This window comes from Gigantopelta aegis, chromosome 6 (genome assembly GCF_016097555.1).
Source record: "Gigantopelta aegis isolate Gae_Host chromosome 6, Gae_host_genome, whole genome shotgun sequence".
Lineage (NCBI taxonomy): Eukaryota > Metazoa > Mollusca > Gastropoda > Neomphalida > Peltospiridae > Gigantopelta > Gigantopelta aegis.
In genome coordinates, this window is record NC_054704.1 from 43,762,136 (window position 1) to 43,772,534 (window position 10,399).

At 32.4% G+C, this 10,399-nt stretch overlaps 1 non-coding gene across 1 annotated transcript; it reads left to right on the forward strand.

Moving 5' to 3' along the window:
• Positions 1 to 228: 228 nt before the first annotated feature.
• Positions 229 to 302, forward strand: Trnan-guu. The gene has a single exon. It is a non-coding gene; the product is annotated as a tRNA-Asn (tRNA).
• Positions 303 to 10,399: the final 10,097 nt, after the last annotated feature.

Here is a 10,399-nt window from a genome sequence, read left to right on the forward strand (position 1 = left end):
TCAAACTATGGAAAATAAAAGTCCGTCTCTCTCTCGAACGGCAGTGTACTCGGGCTATGTACATAAGCATTATAGTTTATTGTGTTTGCACTTGTCCCGGATGGAGGAGCCGGCAAAATGTCGACACATGCTCCCAAGACAGGCGTGCACTACAACAGCTTGCTCTGAATGTGGCACGTTAAACCCTATGACTCTGATCAAGTGTTTGCATTTGATTATAACAATGAAGTCTCTGTGGCGCAATCGGTTAGCGCGTTCGGCTGTTAACCGAAAGGTTGGTGGTTCGAGTCCACCCAGTGACGAACGTTTTGCAATTAATTTATATTATGAAAATGCATTATCTACACATTTCAAACATAGCAGCCAATAATGTTATGGTGGGCGGTCTCTTTTCTTTTTTTTCCTTCCTTTCTCCCACCCCACCCCCCATTTATTTTAGTTTGGCTTCATATAAAATGAAAAGTTAATTATTTTTTTTTGCGTAAATATAAAATATATAGTTCCGATAAGTTTCAATATATCTTTTTAATTGTTTTTAATTTTGATTTGTTATTTATTTTGGAGAAAAAAACCCGCTCTTAACATATATTTTTAATTATTTTTAAGGGGACATTCCCGAATTTGCTGCAATTTTAAAGATGTTATCGACTAACAGAGACTTTTTAACGATTGTAATTATATATCAAATATATTGTTCTGTATATCATATTAGTGGCTGTATATTAAACATGTTTCTGATCGTTCTAATATTTGTACTAGGTTAAATTTCATTTTATTTCCTAAAATATGTAATATGTTGGGGGGGGGGGGGTTACGAAATTATTTGAAGACAAACTCCAGACGACCATTTTAAGACGACCAAAAACACACTGATATTCTAAACAAGTTAATATATTTAATATGTACGTTTAATCGTAGAAATATTTTATTAGTCGGTAACATCTTACAATGCAGCAAACTCAGAAATGTCCCTTTAATATTTATTTTTTAGTTTATTTATTTATATTTTTGTTATTATTTTTTTTTAATAAATAGTTTATTGCCCCAGAAATATGTTATGATAGTGTCAGGGTTGGGTCCTGAATTCACTACCTTACAAAGTACATAGCAGACAATATGCTAATATATAAAAAAGGAGCAGTGACAAAAGTGGAAATAAAAAGAAGATTGAAAAGAGAAAACTTAAAATGAAGTTATAAATATACTTCCAAACTGGCGTCATATTTAAAATTATACACTTTAAAAAAGTACTAAGTGTCTCAATTGTGGCCTTCTAGAACTTTTAACCATGGTTCCCAATTGTCGTCGAATTCTGTATGTAAACAGTTTTTGTAATATATGTATTTTTCTATTTGTAACTTATCTTTAATAAAATTGTTGATACCAGTTTCATTTAGTGTACGCTTTTGTAAGTTTGATTTGTATATGTAATATTTTACGTTAACAATTAATGAGTTTACAAATATATGTTTACTATTTATAATTCCAAATAAGACTGTGTTCCTATTCAACTGGGTATAATCACCTTTTTGTAATAACCATTTTTCTATAATACTCCAGAGTTCAACGACTTTATGACAGTCATAAAATAGATGCTGCAGTGTTTCTGGATCATGTGAACAAAAGTTACACATACTAGAATCAATCAGTTTTATGTTATATAAAAAGGTATTTGTTGGTATAATTCTATGTAAAATATGGTACTGAAACCACAACAGCGTTGGGTCTTTTAAAGAGCAAAATGGTAAAGTGTAATATTTCGTCCATAATGAAGAGGTAAAATCACACCCTTCCGCTGAATATTTCATTTGTGATGTAGGAACTATAGATGATTTATTTAGTAGTTTGTAAAAGGTTTTACTTCCCAATTGGTCTTTTAGAAAGAATTTAATTTTCGATGGAACTATTGGATTTTTGCCTAAATTGAATGTTTGGTTATTTGTATTTATTATATCACGCATAAAGGATTTGACAGCCGTTAATAACGAGGTATATTGTAAAAACTTTGACCTTATGTTATATTTGGCTTTAAAGGTATCAAAGTTCATGTATCCTCCTTCGTCATCTAATAAATCTTGTATAAATAATATATCTTTTTCAATATAGTGTTTATAAAATATAGTTCTTTTGTCTATACCAAATATTAGAACATAACAACTCATCATTATTAAAGCCGCGTTTTTGTTGAAGTATTAGCCGTCTATTTAATACATTTTTCCAAAACAAATTATGTGTGTTCCTTGTCTTAATTTGAATAAAATTATCCCTGTCACGGGGATTCTATAATTCCCGTAACTCAATAAAACACGATTATCAAAATATCTCTCCTAACTGTATATCTATTAGATCTCTCTGTAACAGGCTGTTAAACCCTAGTATGGCTCGTCTCTAGGTATGATCAGAGATACGATCTTATATAAAGTATATATTAATATAGCACGTTAGTTCTCTAGAAACACAACAAAAACACAATACACTTTGGAATCTGTATTAATCTACGCTGACAAATGTACAGCCGTAGTAGTTAATTAATAACAGCAATAATAACAACCCAGAACTGATCACTTAATAGTTAATCTCTAGGTGTCTAGTTACACAATATGCGAATCACTTCACCGTTACACCACACGTGTGATAATTGAGAAACGCTTCCAGGAGAAGTTTATTAATAAAGGAATTACAACACCATTCCTAACTGGTTAATTTTTAATTAACCCTTACTACTCGTTCAGTAACGTGTGATAATTTAGGAACGCTTCCAGGGGAACTTAATTAATAAAGGAATTACAGCTCTATTCCTAACGGGTTAATTTTTAATTAACCCTAACTACTCATTCAGTAACCTTGTGACACAGAATTAATATTGGTACCTATCACAATAAAGACAATAACCTACAGTTTACCTAGGTCGTCTAGGATGACTGGCTAAGCTTTATATTACCAAATACTCGTATAATGTTGGAACAAAAAGTCTACGATTTACTTCGTCAGATGACCGAAGACACTGTCTAAAGAATATTGGTATAATACAGTATCAAAATATTAAAGTCACATCAATCACATCAAGGTTATACACAGAGCAGAAATAAAAATATTTACCAAAGTCCAACGGACTACGTTCCCTGGGAGCCGTCCTTTTCGTTCTCCTAGATATCTCTAAATTCTAGCTATTTATTATAAATCAGAATACGCCTGGGGGTACAAGGCGGTACCTCACGTATCATCTCATATTCTACCTCTACTAGAGTCGGTATATTTCTCTCTGATCGTCAGTCTGGCTGTCGCCAACCGCGAGCAATCTCCTGGCCATAAACAGCACTACCGGAGATATTACGTAACTACTAGCCACATGGCCTCCGCACCTGGCTGGGTGTGTATTAGGCGTACCGATCGAGGACCGTCGCGCAGAAGTATTACGTAACAAGTTGCCCATATGGGCTTAAGTGCAATGAAACTGCACACGGCCCTCTAACACAATTAAAATCGCCACAGGCGAAACAAATTTAAGAGCATGTACCGTCACAATCCCCATATATTATTAATTGTTTAGTTGTTAAGCCTGTTACAGATTGAAAGAGAGTTGTCCAATTAGATCGTGATAGAAATAATCTTCTTATTCAAGTCAATTTCAGTGCTGTTGTAAAATTTACAACGTCTAACATTTAAATACCCCAAAACTGGTAACCTTGCATTAAAACTTCACATTTAATTTTATCTGGTTTATTTTGCCATATAAAATTAAAAATGATTTTGTTTATTTCTTTTAACAATTTTAGTGATGGATTTGGTAATGAAATTAATAAATGTGTTATTTTGGAAATAATAAGAGTTTTTACAACAATTCTGCCCATAACAGTAAGTTTTCTCGTTAACCACTGTTTTATCGTGTTTTTCATTTCAAGTATTTTTGGTTCATTATTTTGCAAAATCGTTTCGTCCAAGTTAAGCGAAAATTTTACACCTAATAAAGTGAAGTGTTCTTCTCCCCATTGTAGCTTCCACTTTGCTGGATGGAAAACCTCCTTTGAAATTGGTTTTACTTCCTATCCATATAATTTTGAGACTTAGAATAGTTTATTTTCAAGCCAGAAACATCTGCATATATATCTAATAGTTTTAATGTACTGTCCAGGGATTCAGGTGATCCATCTAAAATAAAGGTTGTATCACCTGCATATTGAGATATAATATAACTTTTCCCATCTATATCTATACCTTTAACGTCTTTAGCGGATCACCTTGTCTACATCCTCTTTCTAGATTAAAACTCTGTGATAAAAATCCATTTTGTAATATTCTGGACAATGAGTTATTATAAAACGTTTTTATCCAATTTTTTATTGAAGATTTAAAGTAAAAGATATCTAAAGATTGTTCAATAAAACGCCAGGAGACTGAATCAAAAGCTTTCTCAAAATCCACTAATACTAACATCCCTGGTATTTTATGGTATTCAGTATATTGCATTATATCATAAATTAATCGTATATTTTCACCTATAAACCTGCCTTTAATAAAACCAGTTTGATCGTTTGCTATAATTTTATCTAATACTTTTTTTCAATCTATTCGCAATGGACCCAGAAGCAATTTTATATATATACAATTTAGCAAAGTAATAGGTCGCCAATTTTTCAAAAACTGCTTTGGTTTATTGGCTTTTGGTATACAGGTAATGATTCCTAATTTTTGTGTACTAGACATTTCTTTTATACTATAGCTATAGTTAATAGACCTAATTGTAAAATGACCTAAATTTATCCAAAAAAACACCTTAAAGAATTCTGCCGTAAAACCATCTGAGCCAGGACTTTTATCATTTTTCATAATGTTAAGAAATTCTAATGCTTCGTTGTAGTTATTTCCCCTTCTACTTCTTCTGCTTCTGTATCTGTTAATTTATTTACCTTAAAGGAGAGGACAGTTAAGGCATTTGGCCTGGTATGCATATTCAACGATATATAATGCACATTATTGCTTAATATCAACACGTATAATCGTATATTTAATTAATAAAACGCTTAAATGTGACGGCTATTATATATAACGGGCGCAGCCATTTTGTACCATCTCAGTGAATACGCCCTCTGGCGAGCTGGTGGTTACGTAATACTTAACGCGTAACGTCAGGAATTTGCCTTAGAACTAGAAAAACACAATCTACCTGGTTTTTGCGGGATGATAAATATTCATACATTGCAATGTTCTGTAATAATACACATCCCAGTAAGCCAGCAATAAATATATCCAGCACTATATATAAGGGGCGCTTTTTGAATACAACTTTTCATTAAAAAAAATTAGTTTCCTCTAAAATTTTATTTTGTTCAGTTACTATGCTGCCGTCATCAAATTCTATTCTGGAAATAAGTTTACTATGATAATTTCTGGATCCCAAACTTCAAAAATATCTAGTGTGTTTCTCCCCTTCTTCTAACCATTTTGCCCTAGATCTAATGAAATTACCTTTTAACTTATTCCTACGCATTTCTATTAATTCATTACGTTTTGCTTCTAATAAATCTGAAGTTATATTATTTTCATCTTCTTCGAGTATATTGATTTCCTCACAAATTTTTGTTTTTAATATATTTTCGGTTTTTTTCTTAAATGAGGAATATGAGATAGTTTTCCCCAAATTTCCATTAATAAAACTTCTAGAAAAAGTTTATCGTTAATTGTAAACAGGATATTTTCATTAGGAATTTGACCTAGTTTTTCTATGTTATATACAGGAATTGAGTATTGACATTTAAAATTTTCAATTATCTCTTTAATGGAGTTGACGTATGTTTTATCCTTAGGTAAGGAGTTATTAAATTTCCACATCCCCTTACCTCTTTTACTATGATGTACCTTTAAATAAAGTATCACTCCGGAATGGTCAGATCTATAACTGCTCTCAATCGATATTTTATTTACAAGTGATATTAAATTTTCTGATAGGAGAAAAAAAATCTAATCTAGCTTGTTTTATAGGATTTGTTTTAGTCCACGTATATTTTTTTAATTCGGGTAAAATTCACGAAATGGATCTACGAAACTAAATTTCTCAAAGTTTTCTAAAATTAGATCTCTAGCTTTAGGATTATTAATATGTAAGTATTTTTTTGTTTCTAAATCAGGGTTAAGTACTAAGTTGAAGTCACCACATATAACATATTTTTCATTTTCAAATTCTTCTATTGAGTTAAAAATGTTCTCATAAAATTGTGGTTTATCCCCATTCGGTCCGTAAATATTAACCAGTGTAATCTTCTCCCCTTCTATTGTTATATCAAGAATTATATAATTACCCGAATTATCAGTTTTTATTTTATGCAGTTTATATTTGAAATTATTGTTGAATAGTATTGCTACACCCCGTGAATTACTAGAGTGTGAATTGAATAAACATGTATACCCCCACTGTGCTTGAATATAGGGTTCTAATTCATGTGTGAAATGTGTATCTTGTAGACAATATATGTTAATATTTTAAAAAAATTCAGATAGTTTAATACATCCTTTCTTTTTTCTGGATCACCCAATCCCTGGCATTTAACTGTTAAAATTATCATATATTCCACAAAGGTTAATATAAACGGTCACTGTTACATAAAATTGCAGTTTGGAAATAAAAGTAAGAGAAAGTATGATTCTAATTAATTTATTTTTTTAGAAAAAATAGAGAGACTGAATTAGTGTATAAAATATGCACTGTTGTCTCCCTGTGTCAAAATGAAAAGCACGGAACAATTTTTAAAACGCAGACATCTTTTCTTTAAACTGATTTAAATGTTGGGGGTGGGGGGGGGGGGGGGGGGGGGGGGGGGGGGCGCAAAGCAGCTTTAGGCTTTCTTACGTTATTAATGTCATTAATGAGATAACAGTAGTGGTGGTAATAGTAGTAGTTGAAGTAGTAATAATAATAGCAGCAGTAGCCGCAGCAGCAGCTGTAGTAGTAGTGGTAGTAGTAGTAGTATCAATGATGATGATAAAAGCAATAATAACAGCAGTAATAGTAAAATCAGTAATAATAATAATATCCAAACCATCACTTAAATTAAATTAAATTAATACCATACTACTGCTATAAATAATTTGTCCACTATGACAGTCACCATTATTTAAATCAGTACAATACACAAATAATCAATGAGTAGATAACTAAGAAGAAACATAAATACAAAAATGAACAGATAAACAGAACAATCAATCAATAAATCAATCAATTAATCAATTATCTCATTAATTACTTAGGTATCAAACATGTTTTTTTTTATATAATAATAGTTATAGTAATAATAGTAATAATTATAATAATTATACTATTTAATGAAAACAAATTAATAATTAAAAAAGTAATAAAATAAAATAAAATATAAAAAGGCGAGTAGTGAAGAATTTTTTTTTTTTTTATAAGGCGCAACATTCGATAAATGTTTTGAGATGAATAAGTAAATAGATTAAACCAAAATAATAATTTTAAAAATCCATAATAATTAAGAAAGGAAAAGGAAAGGAAAAAACCCAACCAAAAAACCCCAAACAAACAAACAAACAAACAAAAAAACAACTAAACTAAACCACCACAATTTTTTTATAAAATAATAATAATATTAAAAAGAGCCCAGTATTTTCACCGTAGAAATAGCTATATAGTAAATACAACGTATAGTATATGATCACCGTTTGAGCTGTTATACCTCATACATACATACATACATACATACATGTACACACATACATACGTACACACATACGCACGCATACATACATACATTCATACATATTCACATATATACATCTATACTAATTTACTGTACATAGACCTGTTTGTGCTGCAGTGCACTGGACATATCATTAAGAAAAAACTATGACAGCAAAATACTATGAATTATTAGAAAATTATACATATCTATGGTTTATCAAACAAGTCATTTTTTTCTGGCCGTTCTTCACGGCAAACACACTACCATTAAAAAACCAAGTGTCCGTAACGTGCTCACTCGATATGAGTCTGTTCATCAATAACACATTTAAACGCGTGACATCGTCCGATAGCCTGACTTTCAGTTTTTCTCTCATTGTCTTGCGTAATCGTATCACTTTCAGCTTGGTGTCCGAGTAGAAAAATTTCACAATCACGGGTCGTGGCTGTGTCTTGTCGTGTCCTGGTAGCCTGTGAATTGCCTGGATGTCATTTGGATCAATGTCCTCGCCAACGCTTTTTAACATGTCAACAAATCTGTCCAAGACATTTTTCCCTTTTTCCTCTGGCATATCAAAGATCTTTATGTTTCGTTTTCGAAAATATTGCTCGTTTCGGTTGGCCATTGGTATTGCTGTGTTGTTTGTATTGGTACATGCCTCCAAACATTCATTCATGTCTTTCATTTTAAATTTATAATCATTCAGTTCACTTTGTAGTTTATTTTTCTCGTTTGATAATGTTTCTATTTTATTCTCACATTTTTCAATTTCTTTTTACATATCTCAATTTTCAGTTTTTCCGCAGTCTTATTCAAAACTTTATCAACAGCGTTCTGTACCATAGTTGATTTTTTTAATATATATATTTTTTTTAAACGCCCTTTGTCATTGACTGAGCTGACGGACATTTGAAAACCTAGCCCTAGAGGTTTGTGAAAGATAATTTTATGTATGAACATCGTCTGTCAAGGTAAGGAATATGTAGGACTAAAATTTATAACTGAGGTCATAAAAATGTGTGACCCATAATTTGGATGAGGCCTACTTTGATCTTGAAACACATGCCAAATGGCTATCGAACCTTCCATTTCTCGTTCCAATTGTGATTTTAGTCAATAATACACTTTGTGGAATCACGGCACTCGCCTCTCCCACCCCCCTCCCAGAGTGGCACAAATACTTCATTTCTACAGGAAGCGGTGTTGATAAATGTAAATTTAAAACGTATGTTATTTTACTTTTGTGTAATCATATTCATGTACTTACCTTTGTTTGACATCCAGTAGCCGATGTATAATATGCTGGGGTGTCGATACGATATGGTCATCCATGAAAGACAGAGATTTTAAATTTTAGTAAAATATAACAGACAATTATTTTCGTTGTTGATTAATAATACACATCTGTTATACATTCCAGATTGTATTTATGTTTTATTAATATACTGACCAACATTTCTACAAATTGCACATAAAAGTAGCCCTTTTAAAAATATTTCAAAAGCACTTTTTTTTTGCTTTTTACTTCAAGCCAAACTGAAGTAATTGATAAAAATTCTTAAAATGGAGGCCGGTACGAGACTTAGATTGCCCGTCTCTCTCCCCTATCTTGACTCGTATCTATCCAGCTGTGTCTGTTATCGGCAGAAGGCTTGCTTCAAGGAAGAATAACAGATACTAGCGATCCGTATGTCCCACCTTTTAAGATAAAATCAAGTCATGTAATGTTGCTATAATAATATGCATTGTTACGCATAATGATTACACTGTTACCAGAACTGCAGTTAATGAATGACGTGCTAATTTATCTACCTGGCTTCGTTCTGTGGTGAAATGTTAGGAAAGATAATAAGTTAAAGTTGTTTCTGTTTAACGACATCACTAGATCACATTGATTTATTATTAGCCATCGGCTATTGGATATCAAACATTTGATAATTTGACTCGTAGTCCTTAGAAAAAACCCGCTACATTTTTCCACTCGCAGCAAGGAATCTTTTATGTGCACCTTTTCTCAGATAGGACAGCACATACCACGGCCTTTGATATACCATGTGTGGAGCACTGTCTGGAACGAGAAATAACCCAATGGGCTCACAGAAAGGGAGTGAGCACTTTACCGCTGGGCTCGCCCCGTTCCCCCCCCTACCCCCCCCCCCATGATGATTTTAAACAACTTGCTAGAGGATCCTGTATGATAAAAAAATAATACTTATAAGTCCGAAACCATTTCACTTGATAGTTACTTGGGGGGGGGGGGGGGGGGCGGGATGAAGACCAGTGGTAAAGCTCTCGCTTGATGCGCGGTCGGTTTGGGATCGATTCTCATCGCTGGCCCATTGGGCTATTTCTCGTTCCAGCCAGTGCACCATGACTGGTATAGCAAAGCCATGAGCAATTAATTTATATTATGAAAATACACACTATTCAAACATAGCAGCCAGTAGTTTTTGGGTAGTCTCTTTTTTTCTTCCTTTCTTCGCCTACCCCCCCCCCCCCCCCCCCATCCCCTCATTAATTCCAGTTTGGCTTCACATAAAATGAAAAGTTAATTTTTTTTGCGTAAATACAAAATATATTGTTCCGATTTTATTAATTGTGGCTGTTGTAATAAAGTTTCAACATATCTTGTTTATTGTTTTTTTTTTTTTAAACCGCCCTCAACATATCTTTTTAATTGTTTTTAGTATTGATTTTTTTTTTTA